Source organism: Leptonychotes weddellii, chromosome 7 (assembly GCF_054177405.1).
Source record: "Leptonychotes weddellii isolate Sample4059 chromosome 7, ASM5417740v2, whole genome shotgun sequence".
Taxonomy (NCBI): domain Eukaryota; kingdom Metazoa; phylum Chordata; class Mammalia; order Carnivora; family Phocidae; genus Leptonychotes; species Leptonychotes weddellii.
In genome coordinates this window covers 99,720,918-99,742,963 of record NC_138375.1, presented here as the reverse complement: position 1 = coordinate 99,742,963, position 22,046 = coordinate 99,720,918, and the positions used below count along the sequence as shown (strand labels likewise).

Sequence of the window (22,046 nt, the reverse complement as noted above, 5' to 3'; positions counted from 1 at the left end):
TTGTTTTAATGCAAGTTTTCCAAAAATGAGTCATCTAACTTTATTTCCTTGGTATGAAAGATGGTTTTTTAGAGGTCTCCTTGAGTTTTCTTTGAATTGAATGAATTGTTGAGCATTTAACACCACCATTGAAGAGTATTTAAGAACTCTTTAGAGGAAATGACTTTTTCTTTTAATTCAGTTAGTTAGTGTGGCGCCAGTCATTAAAGAACTACTATACTTTCCACATAGGATATTATTTAATGAGAGCAAAGATACTTATGCAATTTAAAATAAATCTCTGGAGTATTGTCCAGTCAGCTGAATTTAAGTTTAGGATTGATTGTTGAAATTTTAACTTTTTTTTTTTGAAAAAAAAAAAAAAACATACTGGCATCTCAGGATAAAAAGATTGTGAAGATAGCGTTAGTTGGCATTTTAAATAAAAAGATGTTAATCAACATATTATTATTGGAAGTTTGCTTGCTCTATGGAAGATTACTTAGTAAAAGATTCCCCAAATAAACTTTGTCTAGAAATTTCCTTTGATATTGCACCCTTTTTATTTATACTATCTCTGAGTTTTTATACATCTGGTTCCATTTAGCTCATGTTTCAAAACGAGTTCCCTTCCTAAGGTAAATTCTTGTATACTTAATTCTGACTAGAACGTCTTTGAACCTTGTTTTATTATTTTCATCTTTATCTTTTGCACATTTATTAAACATCTGCACCCAGTTAAAACTAGTAAGTTTATTACTGAAAGACTATTTTGAGTTGTTAATTTCCTAATAGACATTGTGAATGTCCAAATTTGGGAAGGAAGGTGAATATCATGCATAATTTGCAAAAAACAAATTTTGGAGTGTTGTGTTTGCCTCTGGATACCACACTTTAGGAGAGATGATTGAAAATCTAGAGTGTCCAGACAGGAGTAGTTATGAAGATGAAAATTTCTAGAAATTGTATCTATGACTATTAGCTGTGAATTTTGAGGAAATTTATCCTGTGAAGAGAAGATTTAGGAGCAGCTTCAGATATTTGGAAGATTGTTGTATAGAAAAGGATTAGGTTCATCTATGCAGCCCTTTAAATCAGAACTTAGATCAGAGGGGAGATGTTTACCTTTTTTGAAGAAATAACTTTCAACCTATTAGGGTCATGCTAGAAAAGGAAGAGAGTGCCTTGTGTTTAATTGTAGCTGAGAGAATTTAGGGAGATAAGGAGCTGGACACATTTGATCAGCACCTTGAATGATAAATACAATTTCAGAAAGAGTGGTTGAAGAGCATTCCCAGTCAGGGCTAAGAAGGGCTAGGAAACACCACAGAAAGTAGGAGGTAGTCCCATGCTGGTAGGCTTCAGTGGAGAAGAGCTAGAGAAAGCTGTATTAGTGAGGGGATCAACAGGGTCAGATACTAAATGGCCTTGAATACTGTGAGTTTGAAGTTTGCAGTTTATTCTCTAGCTGGTAGGTAGCCATTGAAAAGCTTGTGACATGATCAGAGCTCTTAAAGAAATGACTCCGGAAGCCCTGTAGAAGGTGAGCTAGAGGGGAGAGGGAGGAGCTGAAATACTATTTGGTGGAAGCATTGCTAGATTGACTGTGATTCTGGAAAGAGATGTTAGGAGACTCAAGTGATGGGAATGGAAAGAAAAGGTTTTTTTTTTTAAGATTTTATTTATTCATTTGAGACAGAGAGAGAGAGCATGAGCAGGGGGAGAGGTAGAGGGAGAGGGAGAAGCAGACTCCCCGCCGAGCAGGGAGCCCGATGCGGGACTCGATCCCAGGACCCTGAGATCATGACCCGAGCTGAAGGCAGACGCTTAACCATCTGAGCCACCCAGGTAGGTGCCCAGAAAAGTTTTGATTTAGCAAAACTTTTGAACTTGGTAATTACTTAGACTGGTGGAATGGGAAAGAAAAGATGAGAGGCCAAAGATGATTTTGTTTCAATTCTGGAGAGCCTGTGGATTATGATGTACAGATTCATGCAAATAAAGGCTTAAGAGGGACAAATGCAAATAGAGAAGTAGGCTTTAGGGTGGGTTGGTAAAAGAGTAGGTGGAATTTGTTATAATAGGACAACTGTATAATCAGGCAATTATATACTCAGATCTGCAGTTCCGAAGATGTTAGTGATTAAAATGCGGATTTGGAAGCCACCTTTATATAGGTGATACCTAAAAATGTAGGGATATTTGAATTCAAGTAGGGAGAGAGTAATCGTAAGATGATGTTAAGAGGCGGGAACACTGTCATTTCAGGGGCTTCCCATTCAAGGAGGAATATATCCACACTACTTGGCTGACATTCATGACCTTTGAGTCCATACTGAAAGTGATGTTTGTCTATAATCTAATCTTTAGATCAATAATTTTATAAGAAGCATAGATATTTATGCTATTAGAACTGAAAGCTTACATGATTTTTACCAGGGACCTGAATCAGATAATAGTTATTTAATTGTAGTTATTTTAATTTTCAGCACTCAGAAAAAAATAAAACTTAATTGAACAAAGCTATTTAGGAGTTATATTTAGACTGTTACTTTTTGTGATACTGAGCTTCGGTTAATGTTCCCAAAACAGAATTGGTTGGGGGCAAGGCAGGGATAGCAACGGACAGTAGATAACAGTGATGCCTTCTTTCAGAATCCGGGATGGTAGATAGATTTATTTTTGGAATACATTTTTAAAAACTGTATAAACCCTCATTAGGGCTTTTTGCATAGTGAATTGTTTACACTAGGCTACTAGCAGTGATTTTCAAATTGTCATATTTTAATAATTATGAAATAAATCTATTCAACTTCAACATTTTAATAGAAAGTCTTACATTCTAAGGGATTTTTTTCATTTTGTTCTGTTTTTTAATGAAGCATTATTTGTACATTTATGAGAATTGTGAGCAAAGAAAAATTTGTACTAAAGTTTTCATGAAAGCATTTACTGCCAGATAATATCTTGTATACTTTCTAATTTATATGGGTATATTTAGACTCACATGTATTTGGATTATCAGTGTGTCAAACACATTATTTATAATAACATTTCCTGAATTTTACATTTTAAGCTTTTGGTTAAAAAAAAAAGTCTTTTAAATACAGAGTTCTCAAACACTTTTGAGAAGCCAGTTCAGAAGAGGTATAGACCAAACTTTAAAAGTAATAATTTTAAATTGATGTTTGTGGATCTAAAATTGAATTTTATTTAAAATTGAAGGGTATTTTGTATCAGTTCTATGTGGTTCCTTTTTTTAAAAAGAATGTTATAGTAATTTGATTTAACCTTTTGTTCTAACCAGAGAATCACTTCTATTTTATTTATTTAACCTTTTATTTATTTTTAACTATTGAATTAAGAAATATTTCCAGACATAAAAAGTAGGGAAAATGAGGGGCACCTGAGTGGGTCAGTTAACTAGGGGTGGAATTCTTGGTTTGGTTTTGGCTTAGGTCTGTGATCTCAGGGTCATGAGGTCTAGCCCTTTGTCAGGCTCTGGGCTCCATGGGGAGTCCTCTTAGGTTTTTCTCCCTCTCCTTCCCTTTCTGCCCCTCCCCCTGTGCATATTCAGGCTCTCCTCTCTCTCAAATAAATGAATAAATAAATAAAATCTTTAAAAATAAAGGTAGGGGGCACCTGAGTGGCTCAGTCGGTTAAGTGTCTGCATTTGGCTCAGGTCATGATCCCAGGACCCTGGGATTGAGCCCTGCATCAGGCTCCTTACTCAGTAGGAGCCTGCTTCTCCCTTTCTCTCGGCCTGCTGCTCCCCCTGCTTGTGCTCTTTCACTCACATGTTCTCTCTCTCAAATAAGTAATTAAAATCTTAAAAAGAAAAAAGTAGAGAAAATGATAAAACAAACCTCCATGTACCCATCATTCACTTTCCCAGATATCAACTCATGGCTAAATTTTATTTTCTCCCTGGCTCTACTCATCTTTCCTTTTATTTTGAAGCAAATACTAAATATGATGTCAGTTTACTTGTAAACATCTTAGATTATGTCTCTGAAACACAAGGCTCCACTTTTTAAATATGACAGTAATCATCATCTCATATAGAAATCAACAATTCCTTAATATCATCAAATATCCTTTTTGTCACATTTCCTTGATTGTCCCTGGTCTTGTTGATTGATTGGTTGACTTATTTTTGCAATTTATATAAATTTAGCTCCAAACAATCTTTATAATTGCTAGTATGTTTTTAAGTCTCTTAAAATTTGTAAGTTCTCGGGGCGCCTGGGTGGCTCAGTTGGTTGGGCGACTGCCTTCGGCTCAGGTCATGATCCTGGAGTCCCTGGATCGAGTCCCGCATCGGGCTCCCTGCTCGGCGGGGAGCCTGCTTCTCCCTCTGACCCTCCCCCCTCTCATGTGCTCTCTCTCTCTCATTCTCTCTGTCTCAAATAAATAAATAAAATCTTTAAAAAAAAAAAAATTTGTAAGTTCTCTTTTTATGTTGATTCCCCTCCCTGCCCCCCACTTTCACACACAGACCCCTGCTTTTTTGGGAGTGGGTGTTGAAAAAAAGTAACTTTTTTTTTTTAATGATGGCATGAATCCATTTATATTTGTTGTAGTAAGTGATTATTTAGTCTTACTGTAGTCATCTTATTTTTTATGCTTTCTGTTGGTTATATTTTCTTATTCCTGACTACCCTCCTTTGATGACTTCTGCAACATATCCCTTATTTTACTTGAAAGTGATTGTACCAAGGGATACCTATATTAATGCTGTATGCCTGTGGCTTCTCATAGGGCTCTGGTCAAATTTTTCTGGGAGAACTATAGTCATTACTCAGGATGCTTCACTTTTAGCCTCTGCAAGTAGAAATCTTAAGAAGGCCAATATCAGGTAAGATTTTCTTTTTGACCTTTGACTTTGATCTCAGACCTGCTGCTTACTTTTTTTTTTTTAGTCTCATTGTATATATTTATTGAGATATAATTTAAAAATTGTCTCCAGCTTTACTGAGATACAAGTGTAAGGTGTATGATGTGTTGATTTGATACATTTATATATTGCAAAATGGTTACTGCCGTGGCATTAGCTGATGCTTCCGTCCTGTCACGTGATTTTTTTTTTGTGGTGTATGTATACAATATTACAGTTATGTGTCTTTGGATGAATTTATACATGCAGGTTCCTGCCATCCGAATTTACAACATGAAACATCCCCATCGCAATAGTTTGTTGAGCGACTCTTGCCACTCAGTTCCACCCCACGGGCACTTGTGGGTCTTTTTTTCTTTTCACGGAGCCTGTTTTTGAAATGCCTGCATGTTGCGTAGATCTGGACTCTGTCTCTCGTCTGGAATTATTGTGAATCGTTACAGTAGGTGACCTTTTGTGTCTGGCTTTGCTCACTAAGTTCTTTGTGGAGATGAAGAACCCAAAGAATTAGCAGTGAAGCTTGTGGAAAGAATTTGGGATTCTGTAATGGGAGTAGATATTAGGATCTCGGCAGCAGCCGAAATGGACTATTTTGTGGCCAAAAGAATGGTCTGGGACAGCCTTAAAATTGGAGCATATGCTGAGTTGGAAGGAAGGAATGGGGTGATCTGTATAAACCAGGGAAGCAGGGTAGGCACCATCCGGGGCTCCTGGAGCGGCATCCGTGTGTCTCTTGGAAGAGCTGGTCTTGATTTCCACTCCAGCTAATTGCTGTTGTTTGGCTTTCCTGACTTTTGCTCTGTGGTTCTTGAACCAAACCTGCAGGACGGTGGGATGTATCTCCAGTTTCGAGGCCATTTCTTTCTGAAGGCTGGGAGCAGGGTATGGGTTCTTGCTCAACAAGAATTCCAAATCTGCCAGTTGTTTCTCAGTGAATATGGTTCGTTTCCTTTGTGAATGTTGCTGATCCTTTCCTTTAGGAAGGTCCCCTGCGCCTACCATCCCATCTAGCTGGGTCCCCATGCTCTCGTCCTGTGTCCTACTTTTTTTTTTTTTAACCATTTTTTTGCTCTGTGCTCTCAGGCCTGTTGCTCTAAGCTTGGGGTTCTCTCAGAATTTTTTTGGGGGGAAGACTTACAGAGATTCTTCCAGTGTGGCTTGTATGTCTGCTAGCTCATAAGCTAGTAAGCTTTCCTAAATTTGCCTTCCAGCTCATCCTGTACCATTCATTAATTTCTCATGTAACAAATATTTATTCAGCACTGCTGTATATAAAACATACCTGTTTTATGTATTTCAGGTCTGTTTGCCTCAGTTTCTGCCCTTTTGATGTAGCTTCATCCCCCACTTATATTTTGAAAGATAAATGAGGTAAACAATCAATGGCTATTTTATTATTATTTTTTCAAGATTTTTTTTTAAATAATCTCTACACCCAACGTGGGACTCAAACCTACAACCCCAAGATCAAGAGTGGCACACTGCACCGACTAAGCCAGCCAGGTGCCCCAATCAATGGCTGTTTTAAACTGAAGTTTTTTCCTCCATTTTGTTCTCAATTTAGCATAGCCTCCAGTCATTTTAGTAATGGTCACATTAATGATAACTACCATTCAAGTGCCAACTCTATTTCATGTCTTTACAACACCCATATAACTAGGGATTATTATCCTCTTTTTCAACATGAGGTGATTGTTTCATTTCTGAATACTTAAATAAGCTTCATGTATACATGTTTGGGTACAGAGTAGGTACTCACAAAATAGCTGTTCGATGAATTGAGATATTTATGGATCCAGAATTATAAAAACAAAAACAAAGCAAAATTTTAAAAACCACAGGAAATGATGAAGTTGTTTTATAAAATCTTAAAACAGGTGATTAAAGGATATATGCTTTTTATTTATGATGAATGGCCAAATTATTCTTCACGGTCTAAAATGCTCTCATTAGAGATAAGCATATCTTTTCCATAACTTTTCTAATGTGGTTCCAGTTGTACTTAGCTTAGTCAGTGATCTTCCAAACTTAGTTTTATTGCTAGCCTCAAACATCTGTTAAGATACCCAGTCTTATTTTTTTCCCGTAAGAGTGAATATATCATCATCTGATAATCCAAAACCTGCATCATCTACTGTTACATACAATTACAGAGTTGCTTTGTTTTTGATGATGTTGCCTCAACCTGTTTGTATTTAGTATTTAAATATACTAAAAACTATAATGAATTAGTACTTGGTTAAGATGTTGTTATTAAGAACCAGACAAATCACATGGTCAGAATTATTAAATAAGGTGTGTCTTGATTTTGAAGGTAATTGGAAGATCATGGTACAACTCTTTAATGTAGATGGTCTAATATTTGGGAAATAACAAAAACATTTCAGATTTTTCCAGCAGGTGGCAGCATTGTTTAAAATATTTGTAGGGTGCCAGTTTATTAAACATTTTTCTTTGAGCTGATTTGAATGAAGCATCTTTTCTCTAAAATAATTGGATTTAGGGGCACTTGGCTGGCTCAATGGGTTAAGTGTCTGACTCTTGGTTTCAGCTCAAGTCATGATCTCCGGGTCCTGGGATAGAGCCCTGTGTATGGCTCTGTGCTCAGTGGGGAGTCTGTTTCTCCCTCTCCTGCTTCTCCCCCATAAATAAATAAATAAATCTTAAAAAATAAATAAAATAAAATAATTGGATTTATATTTTTTTCCTCTAAATAAACCCTGCACTACTGCTTTATAAACTGCTAACTCTTAAGGATTTTAAAATGACACTGTGAATTTTTCCTAGTCAGTAATGAACAACGATATAAATGGCAATTATATTTTGAAGAATTGACCAAAAATTTAAAAAATAATACATATAGTTTTTAGAATAGGAAGCGATATTCTATCTTGAGTTTGTCAGAGATCACAATGTAATCATTACCATGGACATCATCAAATTGATAGAATACCCTAAAATGTTTTATGGTATTAGCTAAAATAAGCTTTTTCTTAAGGGATATCTAGAAGAAGTTGAACTTACTTTAAAATACCTTGTCGAATATAAAATAATAATTATAAACTTTTTATATAGGTTGTCTCAGGGTGGTCTGAAGGTTGGATTTTTAATTTTCTGATCTTCATTTTATTATTTTTTTTAAGATTTTATTTATTTATTTATTTATTTGCCCGAGAGAGAGAGAGAGAGAGAGAGAGAGAGTGTACAAGCAGGGGGAGCTGCAGGCAGAGGGAAAGGCAGGCTCCCTGCTGAGCAAGGAGCCCAATGTGGGACTCGATCCCAGGCCCCTGAGATCATGACCGAAGCTGAAGGCAGATCCTTAACCATCTGAGCCACCCAGGCGCCCTCTCATCTTCATTTTAATATTTCACTCCTTAACTGTGTTTTCTTCTGAGATGATTTCAGTTGCTGACCGAATTCCCTACCTTTGCATGTGTCTGCATTCCATGACTTGAGCACTGACTGGTATTTTGGTGAATAGAGAATACCAAAGTTTTCCCTGTAGTCCTTGATTGCATTCCTGCCTCCAGTAGAGCCACGTCTGTGCCATACTTTCATCTGCAAGAAGAACAGGATGAAACGTCACAGTTCTACGTGTCAGTCCTTTCTACTGGCTTTAAAATGAACATAAGCATCCTTAATCTTGAATTCTGTCTTTCCCTGCCAGGGAAAAACAGGATTTTTTTTTTTTTAACCAAAACAGAAACTAACAATGAAAGAGTGACTAGACTATATTATATCTGTTTCTAAGTGAGGCTGAAAATATGTAATAGAAAAGAATCATTTGTCCTCTTTTGCTTTGAAGATTTTATAGTTGCTTTACATTAAGAATAGTAATGGCAATAATGATGATTACTATTAAATACTGTGGATTAGGCACTATTCCTAGCACTTGTCATGATTCACTGTACTTGTGGAAGAATTATAACAAATAAGGAAAATAACATGTCTTTTGTTGATTTGTCAAGGTTAGTGATGAGAACTCCATTTGTATTAACATATTTGTGCAAAAGCCAATTTCTCTGTCAGTTTAAATCAGATGGAACTGTTAACTTTTCTTACTTAAGCCTGTCCCTTTTCAGAGTACTACTTTGTTCAGCAATTCATTTCAGCTGCTATTTTAAAACTTTCTAAGTGTTTCTCTGCAAGAATTACAAAATTGAGTTAACATGCTTGCTTTTTGAGAGTTGACAACGGGATTGGACAGAGAATTCTCTTCAGAATCATAGTACAGACTTCATTATATCATTGTTAGAATAAATTTCCATTTAAAAAATGACTTAGAAATATATATAATTTTTTTAAAATTAGTTTTGTCATTTTAACACAGAAGCAGCTATTTCTTTCACCTTTATTGCCTTTGCTGTGACTGGTGCCTCCATCTTGTGGTCCAAATGACAAATTGCACCCTTTGCAGAGATCTAATTAAACTTTCTCCCCCGCCCCCAGCTGAGTATATCATTTAAAGTTACTTATTCTTTGCACTTTGTTTATTAAAAGCATAAAAACATAACTCTTTTTTTAAAGATTTTATTTATTTATTTGACAGAGAGAGACACAGTGAGAGAGGGAACACAAGCAGGGGGAGTGGGAGAGGGAGAAGCAGGCTTCCCGCCGAGCAGGGAGCCCGATGTGGGGCTCGATCCCAGGACCCTGGGATCATGACCTGAGCCGAGGGCAGACGCTTAACGACTGAGCCACCCAGGTGCCCCGCATAACTCTTTTTTTCAAGCTTTTGTTTAAATTCTAGTTAGTTAACAGATAACGTAATACTGGTTTCAGGAGTAGAATTTAGTGATTGATCACTTACAGATAAAACACAGTGCTCGTCATAACAAATGCCCTCCATAACACCCATCACCCATTTAGCCCATCCCCTCACTCACCTCCCCTCCAGCAACCCTCAGTTCGTTCTCTGTAGTTAGGAGTCTCTTATGGTTTGTCTCCCCCTCTGTTTTTATCTTATTTTTCCTTCCCTTCCTCTACGTTTATCTGTTTTGTTTCTTAAATTCCACATATGAGTGAGATCATATGGTATTTATCTTTCTCTGATGGACTTACTTCACTTAGCATAATGCTCTCTAGCTCCATGCATATCGTAGCAAATGGCAAATGGCAAGCTTTCATTCTTTTTTATGGTTGAGAAATATTCCAGTGTGTGTGTGTGTGTGTGTGTGTGTGTGTGTACATACCACATCTTCTTTATCCATTCATCAGTAGATGGACATTTGGGCTCTTTCCATAATTTGGCTATTGTTGATAATGCTGCTATAGACATCAGGGTGCATGTATCCCTTCAAATTAGTTTTTTTGTATCCTTTGGCTAAATACATAGTAGTGCAATTGCTGGATCGTAAGGTAGTTCTATTTTTAACTTCTTGATGAACCTCTATACTGTTTTCCAGAGTGGCTGCACCAGTTTGCAGTCCCACCAACAGTGTAAGAGGGTTCCCCTTTCTCTGCATCCTCACTAACATCTGTTGTTTCCTATGTTGTTAATTTTAGCCATTCTGACAGATGTGAGGTAGTATCTCATTGTACTTTTGATTTGTATTTCCCCAATGGGGAGTGATGTTGAGCAACATTTCATGTGTCTGTTAGCCGTCTGGATGTCTTCTTTGGAAAAATGTCTCTTCATCTCTTCTACCCATTTTTTAACTGGATTATTTGGGTTTTTATTTTTTTATTTATTTTTATTTTTATTTTTTTAAAGATTTTATTTATTTGACAGAGAGACACAGCGAGAGAGGGAACACAAGCAGGGGAAGTGGGAGAGGGAGAAGCAGGCTTCCCGCGGAGCAGGGAGCCCGATGTGGGGCTCGATCCCAGGACCCTGGGATCCTGACCTGAGCCAAAGGCAGACGCTTAACGACTGAGACACCCAGGCGCCCCTTATTTGGGTTTTTAGGTGTTGAGTTTGCTAAGTGCTTTATAGATTTTTGGATATAAACCCTTTATCAGATATGTCATTTGCAAATATTTTCTCCCATTCCGAAGGTTGCCTTTTAGTTTTGTTGTTTCCTTTGCTATGCAGAAGCTTCTTATCTTGATGCAGTTCCAATAGTTCATTTTTGCTTTTGTTTCCTTTGCTTCTGGAGACATGTCTAGTAAGAAGTTGCTACAGCCAATGTCAAAGAGGTTGCTGTCTGTGTTCTCTAGGATTTTGGTGGCTTCCTCTCTCACATTTAGGTCTTTCATCCATTTTGAGTTTATTTTTGTGTATGGTATACGGGAGTAGTCCAGTTTCATTCTTTTGCATGTTGCTGTCCAGTTTTTCCAACACCATTTGTTAAAGAGACTGTCTTTTCTCCATTGGATATTCTTTCCTGCTTTGTCAAAGATTAGTTGACCATAGAATTGTGGGTTCATTTCTGGGTTTTCTAATCTGTTCCATTGATCTATATGTCTGTTTTTCTGCCAGTACCATACTGTCTTGATCACTACCACTTTGTAATATAACTTGAAGTCAGGAATCATGATGCCTCCAGCTTTGCTTTTCTTTTTCAAGATTGCTTTGGCTAGTCAGGGTCTTTTGTGGTTCCATACAAATTTTAGGATTTGTTTGTTCTAGCTCTGAAAAATGCTGGTGTTATTTTGATAGGGATTGCATTAAATGTATAAATTGCTTTGGGTAGTATAGACATTCTAACAATATTTGTTCTTCTAATCCATGAGCATGGAATGTTTTTCCATTTCTTTGTGTCATCTTCAGTTTCTTTCATAAGTGTTTTATGTTTTTCAGGTACAGATATTTTACCTCTTTGGTTAGGCTTATTTCTAGGTATCACACTGGTTTTGGTGCAGTTGTAAATGGAATTAATTCCTGATCTCTCGTTCTGCTGCTTCATTATTGGTTTATAGAAATGCTACACATTTATGTATGTTGATTTTGTATCCTGCAACCTTACTGAATTCGTGTATTAGTTCTAACAATTTTTTGGTGGAGTCTTTAGAGTTTTCTACATAGAGTATCATGTTGTTTGTGAAGAGTGAAAGTTTGACTTCTTCCTTGCTGATTTGGATGCATTTTATTTCTTTATGTTTTCTGATTACTGAGGATAGGACTTCCAGTACAATGTTAACTAATAGTGGTGGACATCCCTGTCTTGTTCCTGACCATGGAGGAAAAGCCCTTAGTTTTTCCTCATTGCAGATGATATTAGCTGTGGGTTTTTCATATATGGCCTTTATGATGTTGAGGTATATTCCCTCTATCCCTACTTTGTTGAGGGTTTTTATCATGAATTGATGTTATACTTTGTCAAATGCTTTTTCTTTATCTATTGAGAGGATCATATGGTTCTTATCCTTCTTTTATTAATGTGGTATATCACGTTGATTGATTTGCAAATATTGAACCACCTTTGCAACCCAGGAATAAATCCCACTTGATCGTGGTGAATGATTCTTTTAATATACTGTTGGATTTGATTTGCTAGTATTTTGTTGAGAATTTCTGCATCCATGTTCACCTGGGATATTGGCTTGTAGTTCTCTTTTTTAGTGAATTCTTTGGTTTTGGAATCAGGGTAATGCTTGGCTCATAGAATGAGTTTAGATGGTTTCCTTCCATTTATATTTTTTGGAATAGTTTGAGACGACTAGGTATTAACTCTTCTTTAAATGTTTGGTAGAATTCCCCTGTGAAGTCAGCTGGCCCTGGACTTTGGTTTGTTGGGAGATTTTTGATTATTGATTCAGTTCCTTTGCTGGTTATCGGTGTTCAAGTTTTCTATTCCTGTTTCAGTTTTGGTAGTTTATATGTTTCTAGGAATTTATCCATTTTCTTCCAGATTGTCCAGTTTGTTAGTATATAATTTTTCATAGTATTCTTTTATAGTTGTTTGTATTTCTGTGGTGTTGGTTGTTATTTTTCCCCTCTCATTTGTGATTTTGTTTATATGGATCCTTTCTCTTTTTGATTAGTCTGGCTAGGGATTTATCAATTGTATTAATTTTTTCCAAGAACCAGCTCCTGGTTTCATTGATCTGTTCTACTATTTTTTTAGTTTCTGTATCATTTATTTCTGCTCTGATCTTTATTACTTCCCTTCTTTTGCTGGCTTTAGGCTTTGTTTGTTCTAATTTTTCTAGCCCCTTTAGGTGTAAAGTTAGGTTGTTTATTTGAAATATTTTTTGCTTCTTGAGGTAGGCCTATATTGCTATATACTTCCCTCTTAGGACTGCTTTTGCTGCATCCCAAAGGTTTTGGACCATCATGTTTTCATTTTCATTTGTTTCCATGTATTTTTTTTATTTCTTCTTTAATTTTCTCGTTGACCCATTCATTCTGTAGTAGCATGTTCTTTAACCTCCATGTATTTGTGATCTTTCCAAATTTTTTCTTGTTGTTGACTACAATTTTCATAGCTTTGTGGTCAGAAAATATGCATGCTGTGATCTCAGTCTTTTTGTACTTGTTGAGTCCTGATTTGTGACCTAGTATGTGATCTGTTCTGGAGAATGTCCCTAGTATGTGATCTGTTCTGGAGAATGCACTTAAAAAGAATGGATTGGGGCGCCTGGGTGGCTCAGTCGTTAAGCGTCTGCCTTCGGCTCAGGTCATGATCCCAGGGTCCTGGGATCGAGTCCCGCATCGGGCTCCCTGCTCGGCGGGAAGCCTGCTTCTCTCTCTCCCACTCCCCCTGCTTGTGTTCCTCACTGTGTCTCTCTCTGTCAAATAAATAAAATAAAATCTAAAAAAAAAAAAAAGAATGGATTGTGCTGCTTTAGGATGAAATGTTCTTTTCTTTTTTTTTTTTAAGATTTTATTTGTTTATTTGACAGAGAGAGACACAGTGAGAGAGGGAACACAAGCAGGGGGAGTGGAAGAGGGAGAAGCAGGCTTCCCACTGAGCAGGGAGCCTGCGGGACTCGAGCCCAGGACTCTGGGATCATGACCTGAGCCGAAGGCAGACACTTAACGACTGAGCCACCCAGGCGCCCCAAGGATGAAATGTTCTGAATATATCTGTTAAGTCCATTTGGTCTAGTGTGTCATTCAAAGCCATTGTTTCCTTGTTGATTTTTTTTTTTTTTTTTTTTTTGCTTAGATGATCTGTTCATTGATGTAAGTCGGGTGTTAAAGTCTCCTACTATTACTGTATTATTATCAGTGAGTTCCTAAAAGCATAACTTATTAAACAGACATTGATCCAGTCTTCCCTCTAGGGCTTTGCTCTGAAAAATATTTTTTCTCCTTCTCTCCATGTGTTTTCCATCTTTCTCTTTATTTTCTTTTCACCATTAAGGAGGACAGAAGGCACTCAAAAGAGACCACTTGAAGTGACCTGTTTAACAATGAAGTGTTGTAGAAAAAGAGCTATTGCGATGGTGATGGTGGTAGTGGTGTGTGTGGGTATGAGACAGGGAAAAATCTGGTTAGCCCTTTATGTTGAAAAATGAAACTGAAATCTTCAGCAAAACTTACTATATAATTTCAACTGTAAGCTAATTAATGGAATTGATAATTCATCAAGTACTGATTTTTTAACAAGGTTTTTCTGACAGAATTCTAATAGCACTATCCTTCATTTCACGTTTGTCTCTCGCAGCAGGATTAAGTATTCTTTTTGCAAAATTTGGGGTCTTAATCAAATTATCTAAGGATTTTTATTAATCTTTGATTAATATTCATTATCTTTTGAATCACCTTTCATGTTTTAGTCTTTATTAGTCTATCTCAGATACCTCAATTAGAAATTATTTTTTTGTGATTTTACATTACTTTCATAGACTTCATGAAGCTGTTTCAAGATTTGCAATTTCACTTTGCATTCAACTAATGCTGTATTTGTAAACATTGGAAAATTAGAGAAATTGATATGTAAGTAAAGAGGTTGCCTTGGAGAGTGAGTACAAATTAAAATATTGAGTAGATATTTAAAAGTGAACCAATATTATAAGCTTATTTCATGTGTATTTTTATTTATGTTGAAACTATTGCTTTCCTACATATACTAGAAACTGCAGTTACTCTATTAATAAATATATAATCAGTGAGGAAATCTGGGACTTAAATACTTGCAATTTGCTTTCCACTCACTGGCAAGATTTTTGAAAATATGGTCAATGTACTTATTGTAACTCTAATCTAGAATTCACTGTTCTCTAAGTATTTAACTTTGTGCCCCTCACTGTGTTATAGGTGATCACTTCTGTAGCATTTTCCTGACTGTGTTCTTCTGGACAGTGTCCAGATTGTGTCAGGTGTTCGGGAAAGTGAGTTTATCCATTAGACTGACAGTTATTGAATATCTACTATGTGGCAGGCACAGTTCTAGGCATTAGAGATGTATCAATAAATAGAATACTAAAAAATCTGTGCCCTTAATTGAGCAGAGAGCCCTTCATGGTGCACGATCCCAGGACCCCAAGATCATGACCCAAGCCAAAGGCAGACGCTTAACCAACTGAGCCACCCAGGCGTCCCGTGAGAAGGTAACATATTGAACAAAGACTTGATTGGAGGGGGTAAGGAAGGTAGCCAACTGGCTTTCTGCAGCAGGAGCACACCGGTCAGATGGAGTAGCAACGCAGATTAGCTTTTTACTCTGAATGAAGGGAGGTGGGGGTTAGCCTCAGCACTTACATTGGTACCTAACATATACTGGATTCTTCATGTATCTAGTGTCAGTTAAATTGAAGGAAGTAGACTCCACAGGGGTAGACTTCGGCTTACCTTATCTCATTTCCTTTCTTGCACTGCTTTTGCTGCTTCTCTCTCTTAAGCAGCAGCAGAATAAAGAGAAACGTAGTCCCTTTGAGAATATAAAAGCCCTCGAGATGGTTTCACTTTAAATCTAAAAGATTTCCTTGTCATTTTACCTCTAAAATTTGATTTTCTTTTTTTAAGATGTTATTTCTGAGGCCTCCCTTTTGGCATCTGAAATGAACCTACATTTAGTGACTGTTCCCAGCAATGCCTCTTTTTTTTCTTTTCGTTTCTGTTTTTTTAGGAATCAGATATATTGTTCTAAGCCTGTGTGCTGTATTGAGGGAGGCAGATGGTTTAAGAGGAGGAAAAAGGGACAGTGCATCAAAACTAGGACCTCTTTCTGCCCCTTTCATCCTTCATTTTAATAGTTATTGAACATTATCTATGTGCTAGCTATATGTGTGTTTTTAAAATTAATAGACTTTATTTTTTAGAAATACCATTTTTGCAAATTACTGACTGAATAAAGTATTTCAAGTAGTTTAGTTAATGATCAAGATCACAATATATAAAATAGTATAATTTAATCAAATACAGGCATTTTTAAAATTGAAAATACTTTTCCTGACATATTGGAGTTTAGCATATACTGTCACTGAAGGTCAAAAGTAAAATTATGAGCCATTGAGAAGATATTCAGTGTAGAAATGGGGTATTTAAATTTTATGTACACTTTTTTTTTAACTTTTAAAAAATAACCAAGTTTTACCAAAGCTGAAATACATGCAAAACAATTCAAATCTATACTAAAACTTACACAGATGCAGATGTGCTTTTATTAAGCAGACTTTCTCAGGTTATTGTAGTTAGTTAATTACATGAATTATGGAATAATGCCATTCAAATGATATTTCAGTAGGCATTTATCTCACATATATTTTCTGTATTTCCCAAAGTACCCTTGCCCTCACGACTTATTTTGACCACTCAACAACCTGTACAAAAGAGCGGTTGCTGGTAAGATAGCATACTCATCTCTAAACCCATTTCGATTGGAGACACCTTATATTTTTCCTTCATGACTCTCACATAGGTGTTTTTCTCCCACTGAATCGTAGATTCACTTGCTTGATCTCTAAGTTTTCCACATTGACTTTGCATTTGTAGTTTTCCAAAGAGCAACTTTAAAAAAAATCTAGCATTAAAATAAATAAAGTAGGGGCGCCTGGGTGGCTCAGTCATTAAGCGTCTGCCTTCGGCTCAGGTCATGATCCCAGGGTGCTGGGATCGAGCCCCGCATTGGGCTCCCTGCTCAGCGGGAAGCCTGCTTCTCCCTCTCCCTCTCCCCCTGCTTGTGTTCCCTCTCTCTCTCTGTGTCTCTGTCAAATAAATAAATAAAATCTTAAAAAAATAATAAAATAAAGTAAAAATAATCTAGCATAATTTATTTTAAAAGTATTTTTAAGTTAAATAATTCCTGGATTTTCTTTCATTTCTTTGTTAAACACTGAAAGTTACTCTGGTAGAAAATTGGAGTTAAAATGTTTTTATTCTGATTTTATTATATTGTCAAAAACCACATGAGCAGCTTGAATAAGAAAGATGCAGAAATCATTAAGTCATTTAAATTTTTAACCTTGTTCGTGTGTGTATGTGTGTCTAACTTTAAGACACAGTTATTTCCTTCCAGATATGAATTGTAAACAGAGGGCCTTTTGAATGGCTACTTTTATTCATTTATGGATGAAGCAACTGGCGTCTGAAATAGATTGTTACTGGCCCACAGCTCCTAAGACCTCAGGCTGTATTTTTCCAATGTAGTTTAACAAAAACGATCTTTGAACTGATTTTGTGGTATGCTAACTTTTTGTTAGTATGCACCACACAATAAATACTTTACTCTCTATACCAATTAAACTTTCTTTAGTGCCATCATGTATATATGAATATATATATTTATAATACATATTTATATGTGAAATATAAATATATATAAATTTATATTGTATATACACATGTGCACACACTCCACATGTCTGCAAATTTATAGCTTTTTATCTGTCTTTCTTTTGAAAATAATCTTCTATTTATCAGAACCAAATCAAGCTTTATAGCTAGTTCATGAAACCGTGAAAGCAGCAAAGTTTTATGATGGAAGCTTTGACACATACCAACCGTAGCAGCCCAGTACTGTGTGGCACACATGTTCATCAGCACAAAGGATTTGTGATTGCAGTATAGTTTCCAATCAGTCTCTTTTGAAACTCATCAAAAACTGTGTATGGCCCTGTTGTGCAGTATTTCTATAACCATGTATGACTTCACTAAAATGTTTTCATTTAGGCAGGAGAGCCAAATGAGGAAAATAACTGAAACATTGGAAATACTGTAAAAACAATTGGTTAAACTGTGAGAAAGGAAAATGGGTCAAAGCCAGTGTCGGATTTTTGTCAGCTATATAACCACTTGTCTAGTTCAAATTCTGTATGATGAAAAGGCTGTCCACATTGGTGTTAAAAAACTTAATTGAGCTCTATTTGGCTAACTTACTTTTGATTCATAAGCTTGATGATAAATCTTGATAATCTTTTGATATGACATTAGAGTTTAATTAGAAAATAAATGTATTAAGCACAATTATTTATAACTAATAAGGTTTTATTTTTCCTTTTTTGAATTATTTTAATGGGCACTGTTTTATACCCATTAGTAAATAAAATCTTTTCAGGATCTCCTTTTCCATTCTAACCTTTATTGTGCTTGGATTTCGTCCTCCTTATATTTTTTAATTGCATGCTTGTGCAAGAACAAAATTTTGAAAATGTCTAAAATAGCAGCCTCTAAATTAGGTATTAGCATCTTGGAGAAAGGTTTATTTTCTGGCCACCTGCCAAGTGTCCTGCTAAATTATTGGCAACCAAGTATTTAGTGTGACTTTCAGTCAATAAATGGCACCCATCTGTATCTTTTCTTTTTTGGGGAATATAAAATAGTCAAATTTTTTAACTCTAAGAGTCTCAGGAATGAGTCTGGGTCAGGTTTGGAGCCAGCAGAATTAAATGTGTAGCTACTGCTTAATTTGTCAAAAAGATATTCAGGAACATTTTGGGTGACTATAAACTTGAATGAATGAATAAATACACTAACAAGTCTAAAGCTTTAATTTTAATAAGGGCAATTGTAATCATTAACATTTAACCATGTCCTTTAAGAAACTGATAGTGAAGGAACAAAAAAATTAAATGATCATTTTTTAAAATTTCTAGTATGTATCATTTTGGAGAATTATTCTTATATGATAGTCTGTTTTCTGAGAATAATGAAATAAGACATGTGAAACCTCCAAATAAATTGTTTTAGCAATAAGAAATCGTTGCTGTTTTGGAACTTTTAGTAGCTTGGTGACCTTTAAAAAAATGTTCCTTTTGTTTAATGAATATGTGGAATAGACTTATAAAATTTTATTTTCTCTCAATATGCTGAAAAAATATTTTTGTCCTATGAATAGACCTGAATGTTGGAAATCAGAGACTTCACAAAGGCTTTTGCTCTTAATGAGTAAACCATAAAAATGTAGCAGAGGTTTGAGTCATGTGCTCCCTCCAAGGTGAAGGATCCTGTGACCCAAACCTAATCTCTGTGATCTTCCTTTCTCTCTGCAAAGATCCCATTTTTCTCTCCTTCTAGTAGTATTCCACATAATAGGTTATACCCTTCTCTAGCTTCCTTCCCATAGCATGACCTAACAAACCTTCATAAGTTCCTTAATTTACTCTTTTGGCTAGATAATTTATTATTAAGATGAGATTTTTCAGTATTGTATTCAGAGATTTATGATTTAAAATTTCAAGTATTTGAGTACACTGTATCACCTTATGTTTTCAGTATACCATGAAGTACAAAGCCACTTATCATGGCAGAAAAAGTGGGATTGGTGGCTTTAAGGCTGCATGTTCTTAATGTAGATTCTATGAATTTAAAACATTAGGGGCTTTATCTCAGGACCCTGAGATCATGACCTGAGCTGAAATCAAGAGGGGTCACTCAACCAAGCCATGCAAGCATCCCTGATTCTACTTTTATGAGAAATATCTAGAATAGGCAAATTGAGAGACAGCAGATCAGAAGTTACCAGGGGCTAGGAGACAAGGGGAATGGGGAGTTATTGCTTAATGGTTATGGAGTTTCTCTTTGGTGTGATGGAAAGATTTGGAAACAGATAGTGATGAGAGTTGCACAACAGTATGAATGTAATTAATGCCTCTGAATTGTACACTTAAAATGGTTAAAATGACATATTGAGTCACAGACCTGTACCTCTGAAACAAATAATATATTATATGTTAAAAAAAAAATAAGATAGCAGCAAGGGAAAAACGAAGGGGGGGAAATCGGAGGGGGAGACGAACCATGAGAGACTATGGACTCTGAGAAACAAACTGAGGGTTCTAGAGGGGAGGGGGGGTGGGGGATGGGTTAGCCTGGTGATGGGTATTAAAGACGGCATGTATTGAATGGAGTACTGGGTGTTATATGCAAACAATGAATCATGGAACACTACATCAAAAACTAATGATGTAATGTGTGGTGATTAATATAACATTAAAAAAAAAGAAGTGCAAAAAATGATATATTTTATGTTATCCATATTTTATCATAATAAAATTTTTAACCCCCCCCCCAAAAAAAAACCCCACACACTAGGGGCACCTGGGTGGCTCAGTTGGTTCAGCGTTGGATTTCAGCTCAGGTCATAATTGCAAGGTTCTGGGATGGAGCCCGCATTGTTCTCTGTGCTCAGCGGGGTCTGCTGCTCCCTCTCCCTCTGCCCCTCCCTCTGCTCCTGCTCTCTTTCTCTCAAATAAATAAATAAAATCTTAAAAGAAAAAAATTTTTTAAATAAAAAATAAAATGCTAGTAGGCGGATCAAAGTTGAGTGGAAATAATGGCATGTTACCACAGATGGGTAAGAAATAGAGGATCTCAAAAATATTTTCCACATGGCAGTCTTTGTGGACCCCAGTAGATATTAATGTAGGCTGATAAGACAATCTTTTAAAATACAAGTGTCCCTTTGAAGGAGTAAAGCTATTGTGAATTGTCACTTTAGTCTAGAATGCTTTAACCATTAAGGATAACAGTATCAAAGTGCAGTTAAGATTGAGAGTTGATTTAGGGGCGCCTGAGTGGCTCAGTCGGTTAGGCATCTGCCTTCGGCTCAGGTCATGGTCCCGGGGTCCTGGGATCGAGCCCCACATCGGGCTGCCTGCTCTGCGGAGGGCCTGATTCTCCCTCTCCCACTCCCCCTGTTTGTGTTCCCTCTCTCGCTCTCTCTCTCTAATAAATAAATAAAATCTTTAAAAAAAAAAAAAAGATTGAGAGTTGATTTAGAAAGTTAAGGGCAGAGGAGAGCTTCCTCTCTTGTTTGTGAGGCTTACCTCTATGAGGTGGAAGACTTGTGACGTACAGAAGGAATGAAGAGCCATAAAATTGAGGAGGCATTTGGGAAAAGGAAGGAGGATGTTCAAGGTAGACCTTTCAGTTTTGGTGAGAGTCCTGGTGGTGTCATCCTGACAATCGCCTTTCTCTTCGACAGATACAATCTTCTGTATGTCCTTGCAGGGTCTCAGGCCCCATCCCGGACCTACTATGTCAGAATCTCCATTTTCACAAGATGCACAGGTGATTCACCTGCACATTAAAGTTTGGAAATCACTGCTCCAAGTGACTGATCTGTGGGTTAAGCAGGCTTGGTTAGTTTAGATAGCAGCCCTTCCACTTTCCACATTGCCCTCCTCCTTCTCCCATCTCTCCCTTGCTCCCTTCATTCCTTTAATTTGATCTTTCCAGCTATTCTGGACTTTTTTTCAGCTCAGTGTTATATGCCATTGGTACTTACCTTTTGAGACATGAAGAAAAAGAAGAGAGGAAGGTGTGCTAAGTAGTATACCACTAAAAAGAGGTTGGTGAAATAAGTCAGATTTTCCTCTTACATGACCCTCATCATCTACCTTATGATTTATTAGATGGCAAAAGAGTGTCTTATATATACCCGTCAGTTAGCTATTCCCTGTAACCCCAGAGAGCCTCTCATGTAGGGAAGTGAGATTATTATATCTAGGGACACTCTGGGGCAGAGCTTTTGCCTGATACTATTCTCATAGTACCTAATAGAAGGGCTGACAGCTTTCAGCCAGATGACTAATTCTTCTGCTGTTAAGTGTTCTTCTCGGCTGATATGAGGAAAGAAGCAGATGTCTGATATGAGTAAATTTCAAGCAGCATCTAATTCTAATGGCATTTTTGGCACCAAAGAGGCTGCCCCCTCCCTCTTAAAAGTAAAAATGATGGATATTTTCATGATCATACCACACTTTTTTTTTTATATTTATTTTTTTTTATTCTTATGTTAATCCCCATACATTACATCATTAGTTCTAGATGAAGTGTTCCATGATTCATTATTTGTGCATAACACCCAGTGCTCCATGCAGAATGTGCCCTCCTCAATAC

General features: G+C 36.5%; 1 protein-coding gene and 1 pseudogene across 2 annotated transcripts in view; both read left to right on the top strand.

Moving 5' to 3' along the window:
- The window catches only part of NDUFAF2 (NADH:ubiquinone oxidoreductase complex assembly factor 2), a 145,282-nt gene that overhangs the window by 3,050 nt on the left and 120,186 nt on the right, over positions 1 to 22,046 (top strand). The gene's annotated exons all lie outside the window — the stretch shown is intronic.
- LOC102751170 (PRELI domain-containing protein 1, mitochondrial-like) overlaps positions 14,207 to 22,046 on the top strand; it is a 66,515-nt pseudogene continuing 58,675 nt past the window's right edge.